Source organism: Caretta caretta, chromosome 4 (genome assembly GCF_965140235.1).
Source record: "Caretta caretta isolate rCarCar2 chromosome 4, rCarCar1.hap1, whole genome shotgun sequence".
Lineage (NCBI taxonomy): Eukaryota > Metazoa > Chordata > Testudines > Cheloniidae > Caretta > Caretta caretta.
Window position 1 is genome coordinate 67002439 of NC_134209.1, and position 20767 is coordinate 67023205.

General features: G+C 39.8%; 1 protein-coding gene and 1 pseudogene across 6 annotated transcripts in view; one reads left to right on the forward strand and one right to left on the reverse strand.

The window, feature by feature from the left end:
- The window catches only part of NR3C2 (nuclear receptor subfamily 3 group C member 2), a 276432-nt gene that overhangs the window by 91052 nt on the left and 164613 nt on the right, over nucleotides 1-20767 (reverse strand). The window lies entirely within an intron of this gene.
- LOC125635338 (transcription initiation factor IIA subunit 2 pseudogene) lies at nucleotides 19956-20259 on the forward strand (annotated as a pseudogene).

Sequence of the window (20767 nt, forward strand, 5' to 3'; positions counted from 1 at the left end):
CATGACTTACGAGGAGAGGCTGAGGGAACTGGGGTTATTTAGTCTGCAGAAGAGAAGAATGAGGGGGGATTTGATAGCAGCCTTCAACTACCTGAAGGGGGGGTCCCAAAGAGGATGCAGCTTGGCTGTTCTCAGTGGCGGCAGATGACAGAAGAAGGAGCAATGGTCTCAAGTTGCAGTGGGGAAGGTCTAGGTTAGATATTAGGAAACACTATTTCACTAGGAGGGTGGTGAAGCAATGGAATGGATTACCTAGGGAGGTGGTGGAATCTCCATCCTTAGAGGTTTTTAAGGCCCGACTTGACAAATCCTTGGCTGGGATGATTTAGTTGGTCTTGGTCCTTCTTTGAGCAGGGGGTTAGACTAGATGACCTCCTGAGGTCTCTTCCAACCCTAATAGTCTATGATTCTATACAGGAGAGGGGGGCAGGAGCTGAGGGAGGGGAAGGATAGGAACTGAGGGAGAGGAGGGTAGGAGCTGGAGAGGCCGGAGTGAATGGTTGCAGGGTGGATAGGAGGAGAGGGTGGGACAGACATAAGCAGAGGGCAGACAAAGACATATTTGGGTAGGATAGGTAGGTCAGAAAGATCTGTAACTGCTAGAGCACACCCCCCTCCACAACCTAGGAGTCCCGAATCTCACCATTCATCTCCTGTCAGCAAACAGCTTTGAAAGCAACTGGCAAAGTGTGTGTCTCGTCCCCCTCTAGTGCTTGGTCCATATAGAGGTTAACAATCTACTACTGCTGCTATCAGTTGCACCATTTGCTCAAGCGGTTGAGGTGTGTGCTGGGGATCTAAAGGCCTGAACTCCGCTCATGACCCACTTTAGAGTGTCTGTATGAATCCACATGGTAGAGTTTGGGTGGTTTTTTTTTTTCAGTTTGTATTACAAAAACATAGGAAATTAAATCCTAAAAACTATACTAAAAGAAACTTACTTAAGGTTATAAACTCAAGCACTCAAAAGTGAGGAAATGTCAGACCCTTAATTCAGCTCCTTGTGCACTGAGTATTATATGATCACATACTATTTTTTCTACAGGACCCCTGCCTCATTCAGAGCACAGGATTGGCTTGCTCTGGAAATAAATCAGGTTTCTGCAGTGAATGATGCTGTCCATAGAATTTCTGCTTCTTTTTGCAGAATTTGGAAGGTGTGTAATGAATGAGGCAGAAAATGTAGGTAGAGAAAGGAGGATCTCATGGTTAAGGAAGTTGAATGTCACCATGGAAAACTGGATTCTATCCCTGCCTCTGTCACACAGTTCCTGTATGATGCTTGGTTAGTCAAGTAAATGGAAGCGTTCCCAGTCACTGAGTATTCCTCATTTTCTGTGTGCCCAATGTGAAAGATCTGACCTCTGAAACCCAGGTCTGCCCCTTTCCATCATTGCAGCTGATATATAAACATCTCTATAAATTATCATTGTTACCCTATGGTGCATTGTGAAGTTTAAAACTGCTTTCCTGCAACAGCATTTCATGCTGTTTTATATGATTCTGAAGGTCAATTGTGTGTAATGATAATAGGTCAGATTTTGACCTCTAGATCTGTATACAGATCCTTTCCTCTATAAGAGAGAATGGGAGTCAGTTGCATCAATAGCACCTTTCTTGGATCTATGCAGGGCTCCCCGCTAGTTCAGGGATCAGTGAATAGGAAGGAGCTGGAGATATGGATCATGATTCATAGAAATGGTAGCTGCACTACAAAGGAGTTAAGGGCCCCAGCACTTGTGTAGAGGCACTAAGATTCCTGTGGAATCCGCTGCCTCTGTGTGGATCCAGAAAATTCAAGAGACAGCCACCAGCTTAATTGCCTGGAGCGAACCCTGTTCCCCATCCTCATCCCTCTGAACAAGATGAAGATTTAATAGATTTCAAGGCGAGAAGGGATTATTATGATCATCTAGTCTGACCTCCTGCATAAGAGTATTAATTCACCCAGCAATACCTGTATCAAGCCCATAACTTGTGACTGAGCTATAGCGTATCTGGTAGCAAGACACACAATCTTGATTTTAAAATGTCAGGTGATGGAAAATCCACCTTGTCAAGGTTCCTTCCCCACTCTGAACTCTAGGGTACAGATGTGGGGACCTGCATGAAAACCTCCTAAGCTTACTTTTACCAGCTTAGGTTAAAACTTCCCCAAGGTACAAATTAATTTTACCCTTTGCCCTTGGATTTCCACGGCCACCACCAAACTTTATCTGGGTTTACAGGGAAATGTAGTTTGGACACGTCTTTCCCCCCAAAATCCTCCCAACCCTTGCACCCCACTTCCTGGGGAAGGTTTGGTAAAAATCCTCACCAATTTGCATAGGTGACCACAGACCCAAACCCTTGGATCTTAGAACAATGAAAAAGCATTCAGTTTTCTTACAAGAAGACTTTTAATAGAAGTAAAGGAATCACCTCTGTAAAATCAGGATGGTAGATACCTTACAGGGTAATTAGATTCAAAACATAGAGAATCCCTCTAGGCAAAACCTTAAGTTACAAAAAAGACACACAGACAGGAATAGTCATTCTATTCAGCATAGTTCTTTTCTCAGCCATTTAAAGAAATCATAATCTAACACATACCTAGCTAGATTACTTACTAAAAGTTCTAAGACTCCATTCCTGTTCTGTCCCTGGCAAAAGCAGCATACAGACAGACAGACCCTTTGTTTTTCTCCCTCCTCCCAGCTTTTGAAAGTATCTTGTCTCCTCATTGGTCATTTTGGTCAGGTGCCAGCGAGGTTGCCTTTAGCTTCTTAACCCTTTGCAGGTGAGAGGATTTTTAAGGGGTTTTACCCTTCCCTTTATATTTATGACACACCTCATCTCTTAACAAATTGTTTCAGCAATTAATTATCCTCTCTGTTAAAAGATTTCCTCCCTTTACCCACCTGCTAGTAATGCTCTCCAGATTTCTTTGCAGAAGGGGAATTGAGCTCAACATGCAAGACTGCAGAGGACATAATAGCTAAGGACATATTCCACCCCCTCTTACACCTCACAGATTCTGCAATGCGGAAGTGAGCGAAGTGCATAATAAAGTGAGTTTATGATACCTCTTCCTTACCAAATCTGTGTGTAAGGTAGGTTTGTCAAAGACGACTGCTCACACTCAAGTTCTGAAAAGACAATTTCTCAGCAACTCTAAAGAGAAGAACAGAGACCTGGGTCCCCTGATTTTTCTTTGAAGGGTCTATCTAATCAGTGCTACACACTGTTTCACAACTGCTTCCAAAGACTGAAGTATATTCAAATTTCAATGCTATGCTTGTACTGAATTCCCAACTGTTCTCAGTTGCTCTCACTCATTTTCCATAAATTACAACAATAGACATAGATCTTCTCATAAAAACCTACATTAGCCACTTTGACACAGATTATATAGTGCCACCGTTCAATATTTACATCTTCTACTTTCCTAAACACTTGTAAGGGAAAGAAAAAGGGTTTTCAGATAACCACAAACAAGGGAAAAATTCAATTTGATCAAATCTGTTCTAAAATATCCTTGGGAATGGCTATTTGAACCAATTCCATTAGAGTGAATGGATACTTGAATATTATAAAATAGATGCACATTATCAAACAATACATCTACCCTGGAGAAATGAAAATACAAACTGAAAGTTTAGAAGTCATGTGAGTTACTGAATGATCATAAAAATTTGCTTTGTCTATGAAGCTAAACTATTACACCCATATATTACAATCAAATTATAGCTATAATCCTTTAATCCTGCAGTAGACATTGCAAAATTGAACACTTGTTCCCTGTTCCTATGGTTGCATTGACTTTAATTAGGTAACTGGTTCAACTGTTTTGATCTTTTCAATTGGGAGTACATGTGATGGGTTGAACTACAATTAAGATGAGCTTTAAAAATAGGTGTGTACATTTTATGGGGTGTGGAGATGAAGTTTGTCCCTTCTTGAGGAAGCAAAGAATATGAGCTATGCAATTCTGTGGCTGTGATGGATTTAAGACAAAGTTGTGAGAGGTCTTTTGTGTTTAATCAGTGATTCCTGACTTCTGTTTTCCACTATTTCTGGAAAGTGGTCAGTTAACCCTCATAATTAAACAATAAGGCATGACAGTATTATTATTATTATTATTATATTATTACTGTCAGCTTGCAAACGTAGTGAGGCATAAGGAGAAATCCATGGACATGCTTTTGATACTTTTAAGTGGACCTGCGTTACAAGTTACACAATATGAAATTAATCCAACTAATCAGCCACTTGGGAGCCATGGCTTTGCCAAAAAACTGGGGGTTCTAATAAAGTGAGGGCAGTCTATGCTTATGTACCATGAAAAGTCCCTGGAAAAAAATGAATATTGATAAAGGAATATACAGGAAGAATGGTTTACTATATTTTATCATGTGACTGAATTGTGAATTAATACAGCAATCAGCTGCACTGTATGCATTAGCAGACAAAAGGGTGGATGCCTCAAACTCACTGTAGAAGCAGAGTTCCTTCAACCACCAGCATGTTAGTCAACAGCCTACTAAATCACACCATGGAGTGGCTGTTATGGTTGGAGAGAATGAGATGCACTTTAGACCCATTTTAGCCCCTCTCAAGTACACCCCTTTGTGGGCAGGTTTCGCTACATTCACATCTCAAGTACACCCCTTTGTGGGCAGGTTTCACTACATTCACATCTCTCCAGGTTCTCTGTTCCTTGACAGATCTAACTGGGTTTGGCACCTATAAGCAATTTTCCTCCAGGAATCTGAGACTACCAAACCAATTAAAGGGGCTCAAAAACACCTTCAAAACTAAACATTATTTATTCACCCAAAAGGTATGCAGCACACAGAACAAAGTGTTTAAACAATAAAGGTCTATACATATATTTCCCCCTTATTAAGATTAAACCTTAATCTTTCTTTGCCAGTTTTGGTGAGTTCTACTCAGAGGAGTTACTTCCATTTCTGGGGTGGGAGAAACAGCCTGTTGCTGCAGCATGCTCTCTGTGTCCCTCTCTGTGTTCCAGATGCGCACATTTTATCCAGTTCAAACATGTTGTCCTGATTTCCCCCTAAGCCCCTTCATTTGCTCTCTGGGCAGAACTGGTTTATTTCTCTCCCTAGAGGTTTCTTTCCCCTCCCCTCCCCTGGAGTTATCAGGGAGACTTCAATTGGAGGTGAAGCTTCCAAGGAATTCATGTGTATTGTCTTTAAAATATGGTGATTGAATTAAAGTCATAGTCTCTGACTTAACCCTTTGAGTCCAGGTAGGCAGCAGTACAAACTGAGCAAGTAAACTGAAGAGCACCTGATATCTATAAAAAATAATACAGAGATTTCACTCATTTTCCACAGTGGCTTATTGTTACATTATGGCTAATGATTTTCATATTTAATTTAAAAGAAAACTCTGGGAGAGAAAGAGAGGGGGCAGAGAGAAGAATTATAAAAAATCATTCAGCAATAAAATGTAGCTCTTAGAAGAACAACAACAGAAAATGATTAGGTGCAGGAGTGACCAGGAGATCAGGCAGAATGAAAGTTAGTAACAATGCTAAACACAATAACTGACTCATGAGCAGGGATTTGAAGGACAGTAAAGTTTCCTAGAAACAACTGGAGAAGGGATGCTGTTATTAGAGTGCTTGAAAATGCTCAAGTAAGTGCATCTCTTAGAAGATCATTTTGAAAAACTATTGTTGGTCAGCCACTGTTCAATCTTTATCATAACATAATTTCCTGCCTGTACTAATAAGCATGCTTTGCTGGTCTGTTTATACCCTTTGGAACTTTCTCATGCTTCCAGTCACAAGATATTGCAGCCTCCTCTTCTTAAATGAACAGTTAAAATAGAGCAATTGGCAGGCATTCTTAGTAAAATTCTGATCTAAAAATGGTTTTGCTTCCCAAAATAAATTGAGACTAGAATACCGCAAGTCAGTGTGGCTATTTGGGCTAGCAATAGCATTATTTGTTTCTAGTGCACTAATTTATAAAAAAGGTTATAGGCAATTTTGTTCTGTTGCATTAAAACATTCACGTAACTGAATTCTCTGTACAGACCTACTGTATTTGAATGTCTTCCAGCTGCCCTACATACTGTACAGCATAGGAGTACCTGCATGATGACACTGCAGAAGAATGGGAATATGAGAGATCATTTATAGTTCCCAAGGCTCTCTAAAGCATTTGAATACTTGTGAGATCCTGTCATTTGAATTCACCTGTTTGCCACTGCATAATATCATTACAATACCACTGGAAGTAGCAGTCTAATTCAAGAATCTGAGGTTACCACTGCATAAGTATTTTACTATGGTTAGGCCATCAGTAACATGATAGAAAGTCTAAGTATTATTTTTAAATGGAGTGATGTCTTTTATTGGCATTTCTGATTTTAGATGTTAGTGCATACTAAACAAAAAGTAGTTATTAATTTTCCCTAATAGTCCATCATTATAATTCCACTGTATCAGAGAAAATGAGCAGCTATAATTTTTGTAATTTCAAGCAGCATTGTTAAGAATGGTATTTGCACACATCATATGATGCATACACTAACACCAAGTCCCTTTCATTTCTAAATCCACATGGTAAAGTGGATGAATAAATGATTGAATGCTAAGGTGCAAATATACAATTATATTTAGAAAACAAGTTACAGTACAAGTCTGTGAAACAAATACATATAATAAATAAATCTATTTATAAATAATCTTTTATATCATAAGCATGACACGAGAAGTAATCCTTCCACTTTACTCAGTACTGATATGGCCTCAGCCAGATTTGTGTGTCCAGTTCTGGGCACCACACTTTGGAAAAGATGTGAACAAATTGGAGGAAGTCCAGCGGAGAGCAAGAAAAAAACATTAAAGGTCTAGAAAAGATGACCTATGAGGAAAAATTGAAAAAAAATTGGGTGTGTTTAATCTGGAAAAGAGAAGACCGAGAGGGGGACATGATAACAGTGTTCAAGTACATAAAAGGACAAGAAGTAATGGGCTGAAATTGCAGCAAGGAGGATTTAGATTAGACATTAAGAAAAACGTAACTGTCAGGGTAGTTAAGCACTGGAACAAATTACAGAGGGAGGTTGTGGAATCTCCATCACTGTAGGTTTTTAAGAATAGGTTAGACAAACATCAGTTAGGAATGGACTAGAGAATACTTAGTCCTGCCTTAGTGCAGAGGACTGGACATATCGAGATCCCTTCCAGTCCCACATTTCTATGATTCGGTGATTCTGTGCCTGCCAAGATTTTCAGAAATGGATTAATAAAATGTAGATTTAGGAACTTAACTGTAACACTAATAACTGCCTGGTTTTCAAAAGTGCAAAGCACTCTTTTCTCTTTTAAATTAATCCGTGACTAAGATTTAAACTAGTTTCAGAGTAGCAGCCGTGTTAGTCTGTATTCGCAAAACTAAAAGGAGTACTTGTGGCACCTTAGAGACTAACATTTATTAAACTGTAGTTCTAGCCTACTAAAATAAAAAATTAAAACAGTACTTTCACTATCTGGCTAGGCAAGCACAAAGTTTTAAGGAAATCTTACAAACTGCAGTTTAAATTGTTCCCTTTAGAAAAAAGTTACAGCTCAGTTCTTTTGATCTATGCCCACACACAGTATCATACAGTGAATCTCTCCAGCAAAGCAACATTACAGTTTTCAATATCATTCATCACCCATTTCTGTAATAAACAGCTGTTTTGACAATTGGAAGAACTGTTTGCCATATGTCTACCTCCAACCTGAGGGATTTTTTTCCTATACAAAACAACTCAGGTTTTTCATTTGTTACAAAGAAGCAAGCAAGCAAGCAGCATATAGAAAACTTGAAACTATAAAATACAAAATATCCAGTCCATCTCTCTTCTGCATTATAAATGTTACATGAGCCAGTTCCCAGATGAATTAAAATGAGCAGCTGGGTATAGTATAAATGAAAAGCTGTATTGTAGTTGTACTGCTTCGTTACAGGTGATGGGCTATTCCACTAGTAGAGAAAATATTAGGCTGTAATAGAGGAATGAGTGCAAGTGAACTGAACAAGAAAGAGTGTAAAAAGCATCCTGGATCTAGCTTTCAGTTAGAGTTAAAATGAAGCACAAGCATCAAATGGGGGCAACGTTAGAAATTTGACTTAAGTGCACTGAACCTATGGTAATTACAGATTTTTTTTTGGAAACAGAGGAATAGAATTAAAATGAAAGAAACTCAAAATATTTTGCATATCATAATGTGAGTGTTTTACAAATGACAACAATTTTATTTGATTAGCACTTAGCAAAACCAACTACAAAAATACTATTCTTCAACAAATCGTAAAAAAAAAAAAATTCAAAAGCACCTAATTTGTGTTCTAAAAACATTTTAAATTGATTTTTGTTTATGGATTTTGAGTTATATTTTGAGATCAGTTTGTTTTTATACCACAGAGGGCACTTCTCTGTTGGTGATTTCCTTGATTTAAATTTTCAAAATGACATGCACCACATTGGGAGCACACAAACTTCAATGCATTTGCACTAACCCTGACTTACTCACATATAGATATTTATATGCAAATTAGGGTTTGCATGCAAGCCCAGGATTTTGGTTATGTGCATGTTGTACATATGCAGCTGAATGTCACTTTTGCAAATGTGGCCTACAGTGTCTTCTTATAATCCATTTCATTTCCAGACACACCAAGATATTTGTTAACACCTTGGCTTTCATCTAACCTACTGTGCATCTCCTCTTTCTAAAATATAACCTTGCCCAAATTCCTTCTCATGATACTCCTTCCATAAGGCATTTCTTTTATCTTTTCTGAAATTCTGAAATATTCTTTTCTGAACAATGGTGGGTCTGTACTTCAGTGAATATACATATCTACTGCCTAGGTAATCATTCCATTACAATTTCCTGTTCTCACTATTGGTCACCTATTGTACAATTAAACAAAATCTGTATCTATACTGATTTTTTACATACTAGCTTGCTAAAGTAAATGGAAGTCACTTGTGAGAGATCAGAGGCACTATCAAGGCAGAATGGCTTTGTGTCTTTCTTTTTTGCCACCTTATACATTAACTAGCACTGTGACTCAGCAAGAGATCTACAGTTTGCTTCATACTGAAGGCTGAGCTTAACTCACAAGCAGTCTCTGCTAGGAAAACAGGTGGTGGTATTGTTTTTACGCTACTGTCTTGGTTCATCCTTAGACAGAATAAGGCAACTCCACTAGAGCAGCTTGATTACTTTTCTGCTTATAGGTTTCAGAGGAACAGCCGTGTTAGTCTGTATTCGCAAAAAGAAAAGGAGTACTTGTGGCACCTTAGAGACTAACCAATTTATTTGAGCATGAGCTTTCGTGAGCTACAGCTCACTTCATCAGATGCATACCGTGGAAACTGCAGCAGACTTTATATATACATAGAGAATATGAAACAATACCTCCTCCCACCCCACTGTCCTGCTGGTAACAGCTTATCTAAAGTGATCAACAGGTGGGCCATTTCCAGCACAAATCCAGGTTTTCTCACCCTCCACCCCCCCACACAAATTCACTCTCCTGCTGGTGCTAGCCCATCCAAAGTGACAACTCTTTACATAATCAAGTCGGGCTATTTCCTGCATAAATCCAGGTTTTCTCACATCCCCCCCACCCCCATACACACACAAACTCACTCTCCTGCTGGTAATAGCTCATCTAAACTGACCACTCTCGGAGAGTGGTCAGTTTAGATGAGCTATTACCAGCAGGAGAGTGAGTTTGTGTGTGTATGGGGGTGGGGGGGATGTGAGAAAACCTGGATTTATGCAGGAAATAGCCCGACTTGATTATGTAAAGAGTTGTCACTTTGGATGGGCTAGCACCAGCAGGAGAGTGAATTTGTGTGGGGGGGTGGAGGGTGAGAAAACCTGGATTTGTGCTGGAAATGGCCCACCTGTTGATCACTTTAGATAAGCTGTTACCAGCAGGACAGTGGGGTGGGAGGAGGTATTGTTTCATATTCTCTATGTATATATAAAGTCTGCTGCAGTTTCCACGGTATGCATCTGATGAAGTGAGCTGTAGCTCACGAAAGCTCATGCTCAAATAAATTGGTTAGTCTCTAAGGTGCCACAAGTACTCCTTTTCTTTCTGCTTATAGTTAAGGTGTTGCAAAGCCAGTCAATACAAAATAGGGAATGGAAGCTTAGCAATCAGAGCAAAAGATTGGGAGTCAGGGGCATTCTGGATTCTGTTCCAGCTGGACAACTGACTTATTCTGTGTCCTTGAATATGTTCTTTGATTTCTTTGTACCTCATTAAGATAGGTGGGGATTGAGTAAAAAGCAAAACTTATCTGAAAAACTAATGCTGAGCAGAAGTGTCGTTGATACCTCTTTCTCTCTCTCTCTCTCTCTCTCTCTCTCTCTCACACACACACACACACACACACACACGGTTAATAGTATCTTACTCCAAAGAATTCTGCAAATAACAAAATGTAAACATCCAACACTCACTCAATATTTTTGTAGGCTTCCATTTCCCTTTCATAGTCTTACTATGAACATTTTAAAAAAAGAATAAAAGAGGCACTGGAAAATTGTTATCTAACTTCTTATTTAGTAATTTTAACATCACAACTGACCACACAATTTTCAAAAAATATATATGAAAATATCCAGAAACATAATGTTTTAAATGTACTTAAAATATTTACGTTGATTTGAAACAGTTGACGATTTTAACACTGATTCTTCATTTTATGCATAGGAAATATCTCTGAAATCAGTAAAGCATTAAAACAAGTGAAAATATTTTAATATTTAGAGAGAACTATAATTCTCTCTGAACCAGACAAAAAATTATCCCATGAAAAACATGGTGCACCTTTGCATAACTTTACTTCAGCACAGCTTTTGATAATTATAAAATATGCTATTATAAGGTGAGTAATTAAAGTGAAGCTTTGTACATTGAGGGCCAAGACACAGCAAGTTGTTTTATATCAGATGGAGTGTTACACCACAAAGCCTGATAAAGGAAGTGGTTCACAGTACAGCATCAGAAATGAATCTCAAATCACGTGCGCAACACCTGCAGTGTATTCAGGAAACAAGCAGCACCACAGGACTACAGCAAAATGACAAGTTAACCACATCAACATCAGATGCTGCAACAATCTGCAGATGAAATTTACATAGTAAAAGTTACCAGAGATTCAAAACAGGTAAATCCCCAAACATGTTGGGAACTATTGTGGGCACAAAAGGGGAGAGAGGAGGACACATTCCCACAGATGCCAGGAATCTGTGATTGTGCCTTCCCAAATTCATTTGGTTCTGTGTAGTTATGCACCACTGCCAATGGAAGCCGGGGTAAAATGCTACAATTTAAATCTAAATAGCTAATTAGGTAGGATGTTGTTAGAGTAAAATATGTGCCCTGATACCATAATAAATAATAATTACACACACAAAACATTAAAAGAACACTGTTAAGGTTGCAAAATTGGGCACTCAAAAGTTAGGGAATGCCCAAATTGAGGTTGTCTTTGCCTACATTCTGGGGATGAATAGGGCTGTGTAGTGAAGGTGACTGTTATCTGTAAGACCTCCTGCTTTCACTTGTTGCACAAACTGAAATACGTACTGAATGAGTGAACATACTAATATTCTTTCCTCCTCTTTTGTGTGTGATTATCAAGGAAACTTCTACTCAGACGCAGGGTTAGGACTATAGGAAGAGAAGGAGGGTTTCATGGTTAAGGCATTTGAATGCTGCATGGACATCTTGATTCTATCCTGACTTTGGCTACTGAATTCCTGTGCGATGTAAGTAAATTACTTCAAACCAACTTTTCACAGGTGGTCACTAATTGTACATTCTGCATTTTCTGGTCACCCAACTTGATACCTTGCAGCCTGATTTGCAGAAGTGCTGAGCACTCAACTTCAACTGAAGTCAATGGGAGCTGTGCGCTGAACATATATAGTGCTATATAATGGTACGTATTCTGAAAAAATCAGGTCTTCATCTCAAATTGGGTACCCAAAATTAGGGGATGCTTTAGACCTTAATCTCTCTGTGCCTCAGCTCCCAATCTGTAAAATGGGGATAACATCACCACCACCCTCATCTCACAGGATGTTGTGACAATAAATTAATTAATAATAAGTTAATTTGTGAGGCACTCATACCCTATGTTAATGCCACAGAAAAGCTCACAAGGAAATGAATAATTCTATCTTCAGAGCAGGGTTTGCCTATTGTGCAGTAAAGAAGGAAAGGGGCCACACAATGAACAATGAGAATAAAATAAAACTATTGAATAGTTGCTCATTACATGTGCGCTGTGGGAGGCATGGATTATGTGGAAAACATTGCATGTGATCATGTAATTAAATACTATCATAATGCATAAGCACATGGTGGTTGAATTAAAGTTGCTTGGGCAACCTTTATTCTGGCATTTCCTAATTCTGGAGAGCTTGACTTTGCAACTTTAATAACGTTCTTTTAACACAGTTTCAGGAAAAGACCTGATCAGCCCTGGGCTAGAGCATGCCCCGTGTGGATGGAATCATTGCTGCAAAGCTTTACACACGCTTGATAGAGACTTGCTAAACTGTGTTCCCCTTCCCCCCCCCCCCCCCCGAGGCTTCTAAATTGGCCAAATTTGGACAGATTTTCACAAGAGACACCTTCATTTCACAAAAGCCACCCCTCTCCCTGCCAGATTTTTCAAGTCCCTGTTCCAAAGCCTGGGGACCTAAGAGCTTCTCACAGAAAAGGTCGCCGGGATTTTTTAACATGAGTAAAACAATGTACTTCTTCTTAGCCTCGTTCTCAGAAACGGCTGAACCATTTCGTCTGAAGTTTTCCAAAAATCTTCAACCTGAGGCAGTCACATAGAAAATTTCAACCCCAACAGTTACATTTTGGAAAGTTATAAGTAACTGGCAACAGGGTCTTGTAATTAGAAGTGTTACTGTCAGGCAATCTTAATACCAGATGGTGATATCAGCATGTAGAACAGTTTATTGTGTTAGTTTTAATATTAAAGCACAGGACACATGGGTTGTCTGTTTGGAGACATTTTTGTTTGCTATTGTTTTCTTTAAAAACTTAAGTCTTAGCCTTAGTTCCCATTATCATAGAATCATAGAATATCAGGGTTGGAAGGGACCTCAGGAGGTCATCTAGTCCAACCCCCTGCTCAAAGCAGGACCAATCCCCAATTAAATCATCCCAGCCAGGGCTTTGTCAAGCCTGACCTTAAAAACTTCTAAGGAAGGAGATTCTACCACCTCCCTAGGTAACGCATTCCAGTGTTTCACCACCCTCCTAGTGAAAAAGTTTTTCCTAATATCCAATCTAAAGCTCTCCCACTGCAACTTGAGAATATTACTCCTTGTCCTGTCCTCTTCTACCACTGAGAATAGTCTAGAACCATCCTCTCTGGAACCACCTCTCAGGTAGTTGAAAGCAGCTATCAAATCCCCCCTCATTCTTCTCTTCTGCAGGCTAAACAATCCCAGTTCCCTCAGCCTCTCCTCATAAGTCATGTGTTCCAGACCCCTAATCATTTTTGTTGCCCTTCGCTGGACTCTCTCCAATTTATCCACATCCTTCTTGTAGTGTGGGGCCCAAAACTGGACACAGTAACCAGATGAGGCCTCACCAATGTCGAATAGAGGGGGATGATCACGTCCCTCGATCTGCTCGCTATGCCCCTACTTATACATCCCAAAATGCCATTGGCCTTCTTGGCAACAAGGGCACACTGCTGACTCATATCCAGCTTCTCGTCCACTGTCACCCCTAGGTCCTTTTCCGCAGAACTGCTGCCTAGCCATTCGGTCCCTAGTCTGTAGCTGTGCATTGGGTTCTTCCGTCCTAAGTGCAGGACGCTGCACTTATCCTTATTGAACCTCATCAGATTTCTTTTGGCCCAATCCTCCAATTTGTCTAGGTTCCTCTGTATCCTATCCCTGCCCTCCAGCATATCTACCACTCCTCCCAGTTTAGTATTATCCGCAAATTTGCTGAGAGTGCAAACCACACCATCCTCCAGATCATTTATCTGTCCACTTCTACTGTATCAAAAAACTGATTGGGTGTCAAATCAAAATTCAGAATTCCTGGAAAATCCACCCCTTCAAAACTTATTTAAAGAGACTTGAACGTTAAAAAATATAAAGGCATTGCATAATTTCTACGCTTTGTACTATTAAGTAGGTGGTGGTGGGTGACTGATCCAGGATTCATTTCTTGAGAGGGAAACGACTTACTGGAGACAGACTCAGCAATCCAAACACAAACGCTTTGAACCCTAGCAATGTTGTAGGTTGTTTGATATTTAAACAAATAATAAATGTTAACTTGTAAGGATGACACATAGTTTTCTCTTTCTTTAAAGATGGTGAATTTTAGGGCGTTAGGGTTGACCTCTTCCCATTGCAAACAATTTATAAAGAGAAATAAAAAGTTTAGGTTAGGACTAGATTACCAAACTAACAAGGGCAGGAAAAACATGAAGCAGTATTACAAAAATAAAAAAGGTGAAATCCTAGCCCCTTTGAAATCAACAAAAATTTGCCTTTTCCCACCACAATTTCACCCACAAAAATTACAGACAAGATGCCAGCATACTTTCCCTTTCCCTCTATCCATAATAGACTGATCTATACACATGAATTTCATTTTTGCCCGAAACCACTTTCCCACTCTTTCATTAAAAATTGAATTAAGTACTACAAAAAGAGTTTGTGTCTGGTTGTGTGTGTATATACATTTATTTTGAAATTTTACTTATTTAGGAGTTTCTTTCAGCTATGAATCCAATTGTAAGAGCAAAATTTCTTATCTATAATTCTGCTTCTCTGGAGATATCTTGCAGGATTCTCTGGGTCTTAGCTATTTAGCCTGAAATTGGCAGAACTTGCCTGGATCCTAAGGTTTTTTTTTAACCTCGAGGGCAGCAGTAGATGGGTAGAAATTGATTAGGTCCCCTACTGGCTGATACAAGTTACCCAGCACTAAGCATAAATGCTGCTCTTGGAACGTTTCAGTCAGTTCCTTTGACTGAGCAGAATGTGAAACTCCCTGAAAGGTTTATCATCTTAAACTTTTCTAAAATCAAAAATGGGTCAGAGAGAAGAAAAAACAAACCTGAATGGAAAAAGGTAAAAAATAAAATAAAGTTGTAACCTCGAAAGTCAGAGTGGAGATTGGGCAGGCAAGCAAATGAGAATTTTGTAAGATGATATCTTCAAAAAAGCAGTATTACAGGTACATAATTTTCCCTTTTTTAAAGATAGCATATGTTTGGGACTCTCACATCTGAAGAGTAAGAAGATGATGGGATGGCTCAAAAGAAAAATGAAAGCGAAGCTTTCCTGAGGTTATATGAAATGCCTCCATTCTTTCCGCATTAGATTACATCGGAAGACTCACGTCTGTCATGATGCTTATGAAAAACAGACACTGAGCCTCTTCAAGAGCAACATGAGCATATTTTACCTCTTCTGATCAGGGCAGGGACCCTGCCTTCTGTTCAGGAATGTGCCTAGAACATTGTTATGTTGCACGCTGCTGGACAACAAATGAAAAGTAATAATAGGCTGAAAGGACACTGCAGTGAGCCAGCTGCAGAAGCAGCATAACAAATACTACTGCACTGGAGCAGAGGGGTAACGTGGAGTCCAGCTAGTGCCCCCCCCCAGCACCCCCTGGACACAAAAGCGTGGAAGAGAGGTCAATCCACTCTCAGGGCACTAGGACCCATGCAGTGATCCCCATCCTCCACCATGTGAGCTTGGAGGAAGAATTTAAACTGCAGGGATTGAAGTTAATAGGAGCAGCTGCACAAGCAGGTTAAGCGTGGACTGGCAGACAAAAAAATACCCAGTAAAAACTGTAAAAAATATGATTACTGTTCTGTGTTGATTGGTTATGTGCTTCAGCCCCTTCCCAGCTCCTGTCTCAGCCTCTTCATCTCAGCCTCACTCCACACTTGTCCCTCAGACCTTTCTGCCCTGCTCACCCCCGCCCTTCCCTTGTCTTTCCAATTAGCTAATCCCCTCCTAACTAAAGCTGCTCCCTGAAAATCATGGAACTAACATCACATTTGTTGACATTACATTGGATGCTCTGCTAGGATATTACATCCCTTTCACCCTGGTCTGCTTTGTCTATTTAGATTATAAGCTCTTCAGGCAGGGATTGTCTACTACTCTGTGTTTGTGCAGTGCCTAGCGCAATGAGGCTCTGATCTTGGTTGTTCCCTAGGCACTACTGTAATAAACATGATTAATAATAATAAGCAGCAATAACAAGGGCAATAGCAACAATATGCAGGAAGGCTTTCATATATATAAGCAAAAATCAAAGATATAAAAAGAGTAGTAAGATACCTGTGAGAAGAGGAATCCTTTTTCTACAGGGGTGAAGTTGAGTCCCGAGTGAAGTCGATATATGTTTTGCCATTGAGTTCAACAGAGCCAGGATTTCACCCCAAATCTTTGGGGTCTAGATCAGAGAGGATGAGCTCGGAATAAAAGATGAACTCAGTCTGTGAGTTTAAACCATAGCAGGGAAGAAAATAAGATTATCTAATTTACCTAAAAGCTATCAAAGCTGTCTAAAATTGCAATGCTCTAACAGCCTGATAAATCTCTACAGATTTGAGAAGAGACACTCTGCAGCTACTCCATGGAAAGGAAGAAACTGAAGTGATTGGTAACTTCAGCTTGTAACTTGAGCACCTAATGTTCAGTGCTCTCAGGGGAGGGTGAAAGGGTATTTATGCAATCCCAGAAAGGACTGCTTTTCTGGAAGGTTCCAAAGCTCAGAGGTACCCACAAAGAAGACTAAGGAAAAAGTGTGTCCTACAAGTGGGAATATGCAGAAGCCACTTGGGAGAAGAATTAATTGTTTCACCATACATCCATATGTTTGATCCAGAAAATAATCTTAAATTGTCTGATGCCCTTCCAGGGTTTTTTGCCAAATATTTTTGGACTGCTGAGTCACACAGATCTTCATAAGAAATACAATTCTACACTTCTTCCTCTTCCAAGTTACATGTATTAGTCTGTAAACGTGTGAAGTTCCCACCCTGTTCTGAATGTATATAATCAAAACAGTGCATATAATAAAATTTTGCCCTGAATTTTGGCTTGGAATTTGGATTTTCAAATACAACCTGAACATTAACCTTTCCTTCATCTTTCTCTCTAAACTTGACCATTCTCAGATTTTTTTCCCCCCCCGCAGAGAATCTTTTGTCCCATCACTAGCTCCATTTTCTCCAGACAGGCTCCAAGCACTCTACAGCAAGATGATCCAGAGGCAGGATCTGGGAAAATGTCACCATTACTGTTTCACATCCCAAATTTAGATTGGTTGATCCATCCATTCTTTCTGTATCACTGGTTACTTTCATTTCAGTATTAGCAGCTATGTTAACTTTACGAGTTTGAGCTCTTCTTTCTTCACTGTTAATTTATCTCAGTGATGCTATATGCATAAAGTAAGCGCCCATTGTAAATTATTTTCTTTCATTGTTCCCAAAAATGGACATTACTGCTTCTGACAAACTGTAATGCAGTTAGAAAAAATTGGGGTTTGTTTCAGGTGAATACGTTGAAGGTATTCATGTGTACACATTGAACTAATGGCGGAGACTTTTGATCTTGCATATGTTTAGCAGAAAATACAGCTTTGACTTGCCTGTTATTAAAGGAAAGATGCTAGCTTAGGATTTAGGAGGTCTAGGCTCAATGCCCTGCTCTACTTCAGGCTTACTGTGTGACCTTGGGAAAGTCACTTAGGTCCAGATTTGCTCAGCATTGTAGTGCCTGACCAACTCTTAGGCAGTCTGCTGCCTAATGAAATCCTCATCCCTACAACGCATCGGAAGAGTCAGGTGCCTAGGCAAGGGATCCTCAGAAGCCAGCAAGCTGAGCAGGAAGCTGCCTAAGCTAGCCATGAATGAAATGTACAGGAAAGGGCTTAGGCACCTGAGATAGGCAAGAGATAGGCACCTCTCCCTGCTCAGGATCGTCAGCGTCCTGGAGGTAGGTGCCTAAGCCAGGTCAGCTGCTTAGGTAGCCCAGGCACTAACAGGTAAAAATGTGCTCACTAGACCTGGTTTTCCCATCCTGTGAGATCTTCCCACTCCACATTAAGATGGTGAGTGAGAGAGAGAGAGAGCACACATGCATGTCCCTATAACCTGGTAGTTAGGGCACTCATCAGGGACGTGAGAGAGAGGTTCAAATCCCTGCTTTTCCTGATTCGGAGTTTGGACTTAAATCCACATCACCCTACATTTCCTTGTGTCCCCAGATGTCCTTTCTACAGGTACTGTGTTGCCACTTCACCCTAGTGGTGGCCTGCATCTGGCTTTCCTGCTGTAGGATCTGACAGGTATCAGGTCTTACGCATGTTCAGAGCAGGCCTGTAAGATCATCCTCCCGTGGTAAGATCCTACTTTGGGGCTTTGGCTTCAGCTAGGGCTCCAAGCATCTTGTTAGCTGTCAGGGAGCACCAGCGCTCAGTTGACTTTGTGAATGCTGACAGGCAGAAACTCTACCAAGTTAGCTGGCAGTTGAGTGGCAGTTTTGAGAATGTCAGTGGGTCTTTAGGTGCCTAACTACTTTTGAGGATCTAGGCCTTAGTTTCTCTATGCATCAGTTCCCCATCTGTAAAATGGGAATAGTAGTAGTACCCTACCTCACAGAGGTGCCGTGAGGATAAATATATTAAAGATTGTTATATCTCAGGTAATATGGTTATGGGAGCCATATAAATACCTAAGATCTATAGATCCTCACTATCAGGGTCCAAGCCATATAAATACCTAAGATCTATAGATCCTCACTATCAGGGTCCATAGCTAATTAGAAATTGGGCAAACAGAGAAAGGCTACACTTTTATGAATGTAATTTTAACACTGATACAAACTAACTAGCAGCACTCACAAAACTAAAAAAAAAAAAATCAAATTAGGGCTGATCTTGTGGGATAGTTGTAGTGTTTTTCAGAGCTATGCAGGAGGCCCAAATTTAAATACCTATCTTGGCACCTGTTTGTTGCTCTCTAGGGCAATGCTCAGCCATGGGGAAGGGAATGATTTGAATCATTCAACAGTAACTCATGAACAGATCAGCCAGAAGAATGGGAGTTATAATTTGGAGTCTTAAAGTGGAGAGAATTTAAAGCGACAGAAAATGATGGCACACTTAGCACTAGTTTACTAACACCTGACCTGTACTGAAATCACTGAGAAGTCTTGAAAATGAAATTCAGTCTGAGATATTTTTTTTTAAATTTCTTTAACACACTAGCAGGTTTTTAGATTTGCTTGTTGTGAAAGCATCAGTGTTTTTCCACTGTTCTAGTCATTAACAGCTTCAGTTTGTGGTTCCGTATGGCACTGAAGCTGCTAAAATCGTCACTCGCTCCTTGCTAGTTTTGAAACCAAGAGACTGCATCAGCTAGAGTTTTTCTGGAACATAGCACCAGAATGAGCCTGCTCCATTAGTATTGTACACCTAACATTTATTGCCAAGTTTTCAGTCTCACTGTGCAGTTTGCTATGCAGTTCACACACGTCCACAGCAGCAACAGAACACTTTTTTTTTCCTCCAATAACTTGTAAACGACCTACTGTAAAATGCCTTGCCTTTAATTAATCTTCTCTCTACTTATGCTAAACATTGCTTTTTCCCCTTTTTCTTTTTGTGGTGCAGCTGTTGCCATTTCTGGCTCCTTTTCCATCAGTCTCCTAAGGTTTCAGCTACTGCAGCCAGTTAGGGGCAGGAAACAACAGTAGCCATTACCCCACTCAGCACTCTTGCCTGCCTGGGAGGAAGGGTGGAGGTATCCTTCCTATTTCTATGAAAAATTGAAATCCGGTGGCACTTTCAAAACCAGGGATGATCAGTAAAATTTTTATTTTGCAGTTGTAAACCATGGCACATCAACTGTATGGAAATACTACACTGGGAACAGGTCAGCTTATACAAGCTCACAAGCACTCAGCAGACTACCCCTCAGTTTGCACTTAAATTCAGGCTGTAAATTCAGATTGGCACAATAGGTCAGAAGCAGACTCAATTTCAAGGATCCTCTGAATACATACAGATTCTGAGATAACGTATGGACATTTGTATAGAACAATGTTGAATTCAGAAAGGTCACTGACCTTGTGAAAGCTGTTAAAATGAAAACTGCAGCCTGTGATGGAAAAATACTGGTTCCAACACTGCCAAATGAATAGGAGAATGCAGAGAAGCACAGGAAAGGATTGTGTATATAATTTATTCTAGAGATGGGGGTGCAGACAAAAGTAATCCTTGCTAGCAAACATCACACAATGGTAGTACAAAGAAATCTCTTAAATTCAGTTTATTCAGCATGGACAAAAATATTGCTTTTTAAGCGACAACACACTTTCCCTCTCTTGTTCATCAAAATAATGTTTCTAATAAACTTCTATTCTCATAGCAAAACTAAAGAGAGAACTTTGTTAACGAAGCAAAGTCTTTAAGAATTTTCTAGCATTTCATTCTGCTTGTTTGGTATGCTTCTCACCTTTTTTTAGCCTAGAATTCCTAATTTTAATAAAAGAAAGGCATTGTGACAGAAGCATCACCAGGAAGCATGGAAATTTCAAAAGACTACTACACTGAGGTGCCCCCAATGGTACAGCCTGTAGAATATTCATGGGACTTTTATATCAATACATGTAATATGTATCTTTGTATTTCTGGCTTGTTAGGTG